We start from the raw sequence: 10054 nt of genomic DNA, 5'->3' as shown, positions 1-10054 counted from the left end.
AGCTGTTATTAATAGGGATATTATATTTGATGAATCTACCATGCTTCACTCAATAAAGGAGTCTATTATTTTTCTGATACAGGGGTGCAAAATTCAGATAAGTAGGTGGAGGTTGAAATTCAGGTGGAGAATACATCTTCACAAAATGATTTCACTCTAGACTCAGTTTAATTATCTCCTACTACAGATGTACAAGAGTCACTAGAAGAGGAGTAGTCTTTTGCCAGAAACAGACCGCAAAGGGAGAGAAAAATGTCTACAAGGTTAGCAGATTATGTCACTTTTTCTTATGTTGCTGCATAAGAAAATAAAGGAACCAGTGATTCTTCAACATATTCAGAAGTTATTTCTTGTGATAATTTTGCCAAGTGGTTGATAGCAATGCAAGAGGAGATGGAATCTCTCTATAAGAACAAAACTTGGGATTTGGTGAAATTGCGCCAAAAGACAAAAATATCATTATTGGTTGCAAATGGGTCTTTTAAAGGAAAGATGACATTTCAGGTGTACAAGATGATAAATATAAGACATGATTGGTCGATAGGGGCTATAGTAAGGTACAAAGAGTGGACTTTAATGATATTTTCTCTTCTGTTATTAAATATATCTCTATTCGTGTCTTGCTTTCTCTAGTTGTTATGCATGATTTTGAGTTAGAACAATTGGATGTCAAGATAACCTTCTTGTATGGTGAACTTAAAGAGACAATTTACATGCAACAGCCTGATGGTTTTGAGATTGAAGGCAAAAAAGACCATATTTGCTTATTGAAGAAATCATTGCATGGGTTGAAGCAGTCACCTCGACAGTAGTATAAGCTGTTTGATTCCTTTATGGTTGGGCATGGCTATTTTAGGAGCCAACATGATAGTTGTGTATATTTCCGAAAGTGTGTTTTCAGCTTGCCCCCTAAAGTGCATCCTTCGGCTTCCGAAAGTGAGGAACAGAGACGAAAGTCCTGTATGTTCGGCCGCCGAACATGGGCTTTCGGCCGCCGAAGGTGGTTTGCTCCCTAAGCAAAATGTTTGGCTTCCGAAAGTGAAGGACAGAGGCTAAAGTCACCTATGTTCGGCCGCCGAAAGTGTGCTTTTAAGTCAGCCTCCGAAGCCTAAAGTTCGGCTTCCGAAAGAGAGGGACAGAGACGAAAGTCCCACATGTTCGGCCGCCGAACTCTGACTTTAGGCCGTCGAAAGTCCTTTTTCAAAGGATGATGTTCTTCACCTCAAGAGGTTCGGCCGCCAAACTTTAGCTTAGGCCGCCGAACCTGAATTTTTCTAAGAATGATATAACCGTTATTTCTGAACATAAACGGCTCTATTTGCATTTAATGCACCCCCAACGGCCATATTTATGACTGAACTATAAATACAATGAGTTTTTGATGTGAAGAGGTTACAACAACCATCTAAGCAAATATTTATTGAGATCACAACATTTTTCATTCTCTCTCTCTCAAAACCTTCAGCCAAAGCATTGATTTCTTGAAAGCTTATTTTGAGTTGTAATTGGTTGGCTTTTCAGAGTGAGTAAAGGTTGTTGAGAGATTCTGTTGTTGAGAGATTCTGTTGTTGTGAGTGTGGCATTGAGCAAAGAATTGCTCTTGAGTGAAAAAGAGATTTATAAAGAGCAAAGGCTTGCTCTAAGATTGTAAGGGTTTTATTCTTCACCCAAAGAAGAGTTGATAGTGGAGTTGAACTCTCAAGGTGGACCTTGAGGAGAGGACGTAGGCTTAGGATAGCTGAACCTCTATAAATTCTTGTGTTGATTATCTTTTTCTTTATTGCCTTCTAATTTGTGCTTTTTCCTTTAAATTTTTTATAAACCCAATTCACCCCCCCTCTTGGGTTGCTTCAAGGGACAACAAGTGGTATCAAAGCTAAGTCTCCCCATCTTGAAGATATAACTATCTTGGAGTAAAGATCGAATGGCAACCCTCAATTCTCAAGAAGGTCAATCGGTTGTGAGACCACCTTTCTTTGATGGAAATGACTTTCTATATTGGAAAAATAGAATGTATTATTTCCTTAAATCGGAAGGAGTTGATTTGTGGGACATTGTGGAGAATGGCCCCTTCTTTCCCACAAGAGTGATAGATGGAAACCAATAGCAAAAACCTAAGAGTGAATGGAGTGAGCTAGAGAAGAGAATAGTAGCCCTCAATGACAAAGCCATTCACATCTTGTTTTGTGCTCTTAGTAGAAGTGAGTACAACAAAGTATGCATGAATCCACCGCCAAGGAAATTTGGGATGCTTTGGTTGTCACTCATGAAGGCACCAATCAAGTCAAGGAAAACAAGATGGAATCCCTCATCTATCAATATGAGTTGTTCAAGATGAAATCTAATGAAACTATTAGTCAAATGTATGATAGATTCATTGAGATCATTGGAGGGATGAAATCTCTTGGGAAGACATTCACAAATGAAGAGTTGGTGAAGAAAATCCTTAGATGTCTACCTAAAGAATGGCTACCAAAGGTAACTTCTTTAAAGGATGCCAAAGACTAGAGCAAAGTGCAATTGGATGAACTCTTGGGAAATCTCATTGATTATGAGATGACTCTAAAGAGAGAGCAAGTGGAGGAACCTAGCAAGATGAAAAAGAACATTGCTCTAAGGGTAGCCTCTGAAGATACTAGTGAGGAAGAAGAAGAGATAAGTGAGGAAGAACTAGCCTTGGTAACTAGGAGAATAAGGAAGTTGCTTCTTCAAAATAAAAAGTTCATCCCAAGGAAGAATTTTAGAAAGGAAAAGGGTGAATCAAGCAAAAAGGAAGTTGTCATTTGCTATGAGTGTAATAAGCCGGGTCACTACAAAGTGGATTGTCCCAAGTTGAAGAAGCCTATCAAGAAGTTCAAGAAGAAGGCCTTCAAAGCAACATGGGATGAGTCAAGTGATACCGAAGAGGAGGAGGTTGGTGATGAAATTGCCAACATGTGCTTCATGGCTCTAGAGGAAAGCTCCGATGAGGTAACTATACTTGATGACTCTACTTTATGTGATGATGTTGTTGAGTTTTCATATGATGAACTTGTAGGTGCTTTAAAATTGATGAATGATGAGCTTGAAAAGAGTCATAAGAAAAACAAGTTTTTGAAATGTGAGTTAGCTAGCTTGAAAAAGGAAAGTGAGAACTCACCTAAGGAACCTTTACCCTTAAATGATCCTTTACAAAAATCCTTAGATGAGCTCTCATTAGAAAATAAAAAGTTGAAAAATGAAGTCCTTGAGTTGAAAAATTCTCTTTCAAAATTTTTAAAAGGCAAGGACAAACTTGATGAAATTTTAGACTCTCAAAGGTCTCCTAGCATCAAGTATGGCCTTGGCTATGATAAATCAACTCAAGCAAACTTTTCTAAAACCGTTTTTGTTAAAGCTACTAACTCACATGAACCTAAGGTTTCTAGCTCAAATGCAAATGTGCCTAAAGCCTCTACTAGTAATATGTCTATGAGAAATGCACATGTACACCAATCCACTAGTTACAACACTCATATAAGACACACACCTAGGCAATTTGCATATAAGAGAAATGATCATTATAGAACACACACTTCTAGTTCACAAAATCACCACTCTAATCATATCTCTTGCTCACATGTTTTTAATAAACAAAGGAGAAATGGCCACATGAGAACTCAAACACACTCACTCACTTATGGACCAAGAATAAGAAGGTTCAATGGTCATTGTCACTATTGTGGCAAGTTTGGTCATACCAATTATAAGTGCACTATTAGAAAATTGCATCTTGGATATGGTAGCATATGAAAATTGGATAGTGGAATGACTAACCCCCAAGAACCCAAGTACATTTGGGTACCTAAAAGTGTTTGAATTTTTTTTCTAGGTGTGCTTGAAATCCTCAAAAATTGAAAGCAAATGGTATCTAGATAGTGGATGTTCAAGGCACATGACCGGAAATTCAAGCCACTTCATCTCTCTTGAAAAGAAAGACGGAAGTGGACAAGTAACTTTTGGAGACAATGGAAAAGGTAAAATTGTTGGCATAGGTAAAGTCGGTAAGGAAAACTCTCCTATTCTTGATAAAGTTCTCTTAGTTGATGGTTTGAAGCATAATTTATTAAGTGTAAGTCAATTATGTGATAAAGGTTGTAGAGTTATCTTTGAACCTAAATCATGTTTTGTTTCTAGAATGTCGGATAACAAAATATTGTTTATTGGTGAAAGAGTTGAAAATATTTATCTTATTGATTTACAAGCTATGACTAACCTAGATATGAAGTGCTTTGTGTCTATTAGTGATAACTCTTGGATTTGGCATAGAAGGCTTTCTCATGCTAGCATAGATCTCCTCAAAAATTTAAGCAAAGATGAGCTAGTTGATGGCCTTCCCAAGATCAAATATGAAAAGGACAAAGTATGTGATGCATGTCAAATGGGTAAGCAAGTTAAGAGTTCTTTTAAAGCTATTAATAAGGTAATCTCTTCTAGACCTTTGCAACTCTTGCATATGGATTTATTTGGTCCAACTAGAGTAGCTAGTCTTGGTGGCATGCATTATGGTTTTGTTATAGTTGATGACTACTCTAGGTATACTTGGGTTGTGTTCTTTGCTCATAAGGATGATTGTTTTGATGCTTTTAAAAGTTTTACAAAGAAAGTTCAAAATGAAAAGGGTTTTCAAATCTCTTCAATAAGGAGTGATCATGGTAGAGAATTTGAAAATGAAAAATTTGAAGTCTTTTGTAATAAGTTAGGGATCACTCATAATTTTTCATCTCCTAGGACTCCCCAACAAAATGGTGTTGTTGAAAGAAAAAATAGAACTCTTTTAGATATGGGGAGGACTATGTTAAGAGAGTATAATTTACCTACTTATTTTTGGGCGGAAGCCATAAATACGGCTTGTTATGTTTCAAATAGAGTTTTAATTAGACCTCTCTTAAATAAGACTCCTTATGAGCTTTGAAATGGAAGGAAACCTAAAGTTAGTTATTTTAGAGTTTTTGGTTGTAAATGCTTCATATTAAATAATAAGGATAATCTAGGCAAATTTGACTCCAAAACCGATGAATGTATCTTCTTAGGATACTCTATTTCTAGTAAATCATATAGAATATTTAATAAAAGAACCTTGATAGTTGAAGAGTCAATGCATGTTGTTTTTGATGAATCTAATCCCTTTGCTCCTAGAAAGGAGGTATCTTGTGATGATGATCTTGTAGGTAACCTTGATGAGTTGACCTTTGAAGATCCTCAACATCATGGAGATCAAAGTCAACCCAAGGAGGATTCAATAGAGGCAAGGGAAGATGAAGTTGGACTTCAAGAGCAACAAATGCAAATTACACAAAGTCAAGGAGTCCAACATGACTTGCCAAGGGATTGGGCCTACAAGAAGGATCATCCCAAGGATCAAATAATTGGTGATGCATCACAATGGGTAACTACTAGATCTTCTATTAGACATGTATGTAATAATATTGCATTCATATCTCATATAGAACCTAAATCTATAGATGAGGCTATTAGTGATGAGAGTTGGGTTCTTGCTATGCAAGAAGAACTCAACCAATTTGAAAGAAACAAGGTTTGGACTTTAGTTTCTAGACCAAAACATCACCCCACCATAGGCACCAAATGGGTGTTTATAAATAAGCTTGATGAAGATGGCAATATCATTAGAAACAAAGCTAGGTTGGTAGCTAAAGGCTATAACCAAGAGGAGGGCATAGACTATGATGAAACTTTTGCCCCCGTAGCTAGATTAGAAGCCATTAGAATCTTGCTTGCATATGCATCATACATGAATTTTAATCTCTTTCAAATGGATGTGAAAAGTGCTTTTTTAAATGGTTTTATTGAGGAGGAGGTTTATGTTGAGCAACCTCCGGGGTTTGAAAATCATGACCTTCCAAATCATGTTTTTAAATTGTCTAAAGCTTTATATGGTTTAAAACAAGCTCCAAGAGCTTGGTATGAAAGACTAAGCAATTTTCTTTTGCAAAATGGTTTTTCAAAAGGCAAAGTGAATACAACACTCTTTGTAAAAAATCATGAAAATGACATCCTTGTAGTACAAATATATGTTGATGATATTATATTTGGTGCTACTAATGTGTGTTTGTGTGAAGAGTTCTCAAAAGTTATGAAAAGTGAGTTTGAGATGAGCATGATGGGAGAACTCAAATTCTTCCTTGGGCTTCAAATCAAGCAAGCTAAGGATGGCATCTTCATCAACCAAGCCAAATACACAAAGGAGCTAATCAAAAGGTTTGGAATGGAGAATAGCAAGCCAAGTAGAACTCCAATGAGCACAAACACCAAGCTTGACAAGGATGAAAAGGGTAAGCCTATTGATGAAAAGCTCTATAGAGGTATGATCGGAAGCCTTTTATATCTCACCGCATCTAGACCGGATATCATGTTTTCCGTATGCTTATGTGCACGTTTTCAATCATGTCCTAAAGAGTCTCATTTGCATGCCGTTAAACGCATTCTTAGATATTTAAATGGTTCATTGCATTTGGGGTTATGGTATCCTAGAAGTACATCCTTTAGTTTATGTTCCTACTCGGATGCCGACTTTGCCGGAAGCATTCTTGATAGGAAAAGTACCTCGAGTACTTGTCAACTTCTAGGACAATCTCTTGTTTCTTGGTGTAGCAAGAAACAAAATTCGGTTGCACTTTCAACCGTCGAAGCTGAATATGTGGCGGCGGGTCTTTGTTGTAGTCAAATCCTTTGGATTAAGCAACAATTAAGAGACTTTGAAGTGTCTCTTGATCACATTCATATTAAATGTGATAATACAAGTGCAATCAATTTAACCAATAACCCCATTCAACATTCTAGAACTAAGCATATTGACATTAGACATCATTTCATTCGTGATCATGTGTTAAATGGTGATGTTGTTCTTGAATTTGTGGATACAAACAACCAATTAGCTGATATTTTCACTAAACCCTTAAATGAAGAAAGATTTAATTTCATTAAAAGGGAATTGGGAATGCTAGATGGTGTTGTTTGTTGAGTGTTTTTATTTTATTATTATTCTGTGATTATCTCTTTGAAAGTTTGTTAGATTGTTTGATATAGTTTTAATTCTTTATTTTTTTTTTTTAAAAAAAAAAAAAGGGAGAGGGAAGCCCAAAAATTCCAGGTTCGGAGGCACATTCGGCCCCCTAACCTTCAATTTCAAGGGCAATATGAAAAGCGGGAATTTTCTTGCCTTTTTCTTTTCTCTTTTTCGGCCGCCTAACACTTTATTCGGCTGCCGAACTTTATGAAGTTTCGGCCGCCGAAGTTTAAGTTCGGTCTCCTAAACTTGCCCAGTTTCGGCCGCCGAAGATAAGTTCGGCCGCCGAAAATGCGCGTCCCTTAAAAACCCCCCGCGACAGCTCATCGTCTTCCTCGCGCAACATTCTCCCTCCCTGAAGCTTTCTCTCTCTCCCCGAAGCTCCCTTCGTCTCCCTCTCAAAAATCTGCATTTTTGAGCCTCTTTTCCCCCCCAAAACCTCCATTTTTCTTCCTTCTCTTCACTCAAACGCACAAAAACAGTTTCTTTTCTCCACATAGAACCCATTTCGAGCTTTTTCCATTTGTGTAAGTTTTCTGTTTTCTCTCTTTTTTTTTATACGTTTTTTATTTATTATCTGTTGATTTTATCCTGTTTTCAGCTCCTAATATGATTAGGATTGTTTTTTTTTTATTGGGTTTTATTGATATGGGTATGTAAAATCTGCTGGATTTTTTTTTTGTGATTGTTGCTCTCTGTTAGCTTGGTTATTTTATTGACGGCTATGTTTATGTAAAAAAAAAAAATTTTTTTCTGGCTCTCTTTATAATGCATTTTGGTAGCTGGGTTGATTTGTTTGTGTTTTTGCATATTATGAAGCACTCAGATTTTTTTTGCTCTGTTTTTGAATATGGGCATGATGCAATAACTGGTTAGCTGGGTTATGTGATTGATAGCTGGGTATATGTAAAAACTGCCTGTTTTTTTTTTTTTGTTGTTTTGTTCGCTCTCTTTATATTACATATGGTGCAATGATGAATGTTTAGTTGTTATGTGAGTTTGTGGTACTTATTGGTTTTGAGTGTTGTTATGGTGCAATAACAGTTAACTATGGTTTGTGTTTTTGTTGATTATGGGTTGAGTTTGTGGTAATGTGTTGCTTATGGGTATCTTTTCTGTTTTTATCATTTGCCTCTGTAGTTGTTGTTTGGGTAAAATGGGTAGAAAATCCACAGCCCGTAGACACCCGTACTTTAGAGGTCAGTCTAGTAGGCAGTCTGAGCCTCCTAGGTCCCCCTCTCCAGACCCTCCTGCCTCTCCACCATTTGAGTTTCCTGTAGTTAGAGAGGAGGATCCAGCTTTTGAGCTTTTTTCTCTCAGGTTTGTTCATCCTAGGAGAACAGTTCATGCTAGTAGTGTTCAGCTCTTTCGCTCTCAGGGATTCCTTCAGCCCTTCAGAGTCCAGGGTTGGGAGCACCTTCTTATCACTCCATCAGACACCCATCCTAGGATTGTTAGGGAGTTCTATGCAAACCTACACACCTTTACCCGTCACACTCCCCCCCACCTGGTCAGTTTTGTAAATGGTCAGAGAGTTTTCCTCACTCCTGACATCATTGCTCGGCATCTAGGTGTCTCCAACTCTGGGGCTGTTGTCTCTACCACTCATAAGTGGATCACTGGTGAGGTCTCTTCCCTTCACCAGACTAGGATCATTTTAGAAGACGTAGATCGTGAGGAGCCCTCTAGGCTTAAGGCCTGTGACCTCAACACTCTCCCTAAAGTTGTTCACCACATAGTCACCTATGAGATTCTCCCTAGATCGGGTCATAGGACTGCACTCTCCTACTCTGACATGTTTGTAGTATCTTGTCTGCTAGAGGGTCGAGCCCTTAACCTGCCACATATTATGATTCACTCTATAGCAGACTCCCTTAGGCTGAGTCGAGGTTGTCTCCCCTTTGGCCGTCATCTCACTCTTCTTTTTCGAGCTCTAGGGGTTGACCCAGGTACCGAGTCTGCTTTACCCTTGTCCAGTGAGTATACCCCCTACACTGAGGCTACCCTCCACCACATGGGTTTGACTAGGAGAGGCAATGAATTTTATAATTCTAGGAGAGATTTTGTAGCCCGCAGAGCAGCACATGCAGCAGCACAGGCACATGATGGTTCTGATGAGGAGTCAGATGATGCTTCTCCTACTGATCTTGAGACAGAGCGAGCTCCCAGAGGCGATGCTAGTACCGGGCAGTCCACCGAGCAGGGTACATCTTCATGGACTGCATCTGATTTGTATGATGCCATGGGTCATCTGGAGCTGCAGGTTGCTCAGATGTCTGATCGCCAGACTCAGATGTTTGAGCGCCAGACTCAGTTGGAGCAGCAGGTGGGACGACTCACAGACCAGCAGCAGACTCTGATCGAGCAGCAGAGACAGATTTTGCACTTCTTTCAGCAGTCATCTGGAGTGCCACCTCCCCAGCCTCCTCAGTGATCTTTTTGTTTATATAGTTGCTCTTATTTTTTTCTCCTCTTTTGGTATTATGATGTTTTTTTGTTTTTGATGATGTCAAAAGGGGGAGAATGGTATAATGGTATCATATATGTATATATTTGATGTTTTGGATATTGGCTATATTAGTTTAACTCTTTTGGTTTTATGGATTTTGGTTTTATGGATCTATTTGACTCATGATTATTGTGCTTAATTATAGCTCTTCTTGAGATGCATTCCTTGTTAGCACTCATTCATTCATATAGGATCCACTCATTCACTCATATAGGATCCATTGCATCTCATTGCATTGAGTCAAAACCTCCCTTATGTGCCTTCTCTCATTTTAAATACGGCATAAATTATTTTTAACAGGGGGAGCACATTAAGGGTGAGAAATTTTAAAATGCACACACTACACTTATGATTATTATTTTATTGTCTACCAATTGTTTGTCATCATAAAAAAGGGGGAGATTGTTGAACCTAAATGTTCTAATCCTTGTTTTGATGATTAATAAACAATTGGTATGCTACTAATTATCTTCAAAGGTGTTTGTGTTGAGCTTGTAGGT

The sequence above is a fragment of the Manihot esculenta genome, chromosome 5 (assembly GCF_001659605.2).
Source record: "Manihot esculenta cultivar AM560-2 chromosome 5, M.esculenta_v8, whole genome shotgun sequence".
In the NCBI taxonomy this organism is placed as follows: Eukaryota; Viridiplantae; Streptophyta; class Magnoliopsida; order Malpighiales; family Euphorbiaceae; genus Manihot; species Manihot esculenta.
The sequence above is the reverse complement of the archived record's forward strand: the minus strand, read 5'-3'. Positions refer to the sequence as shown.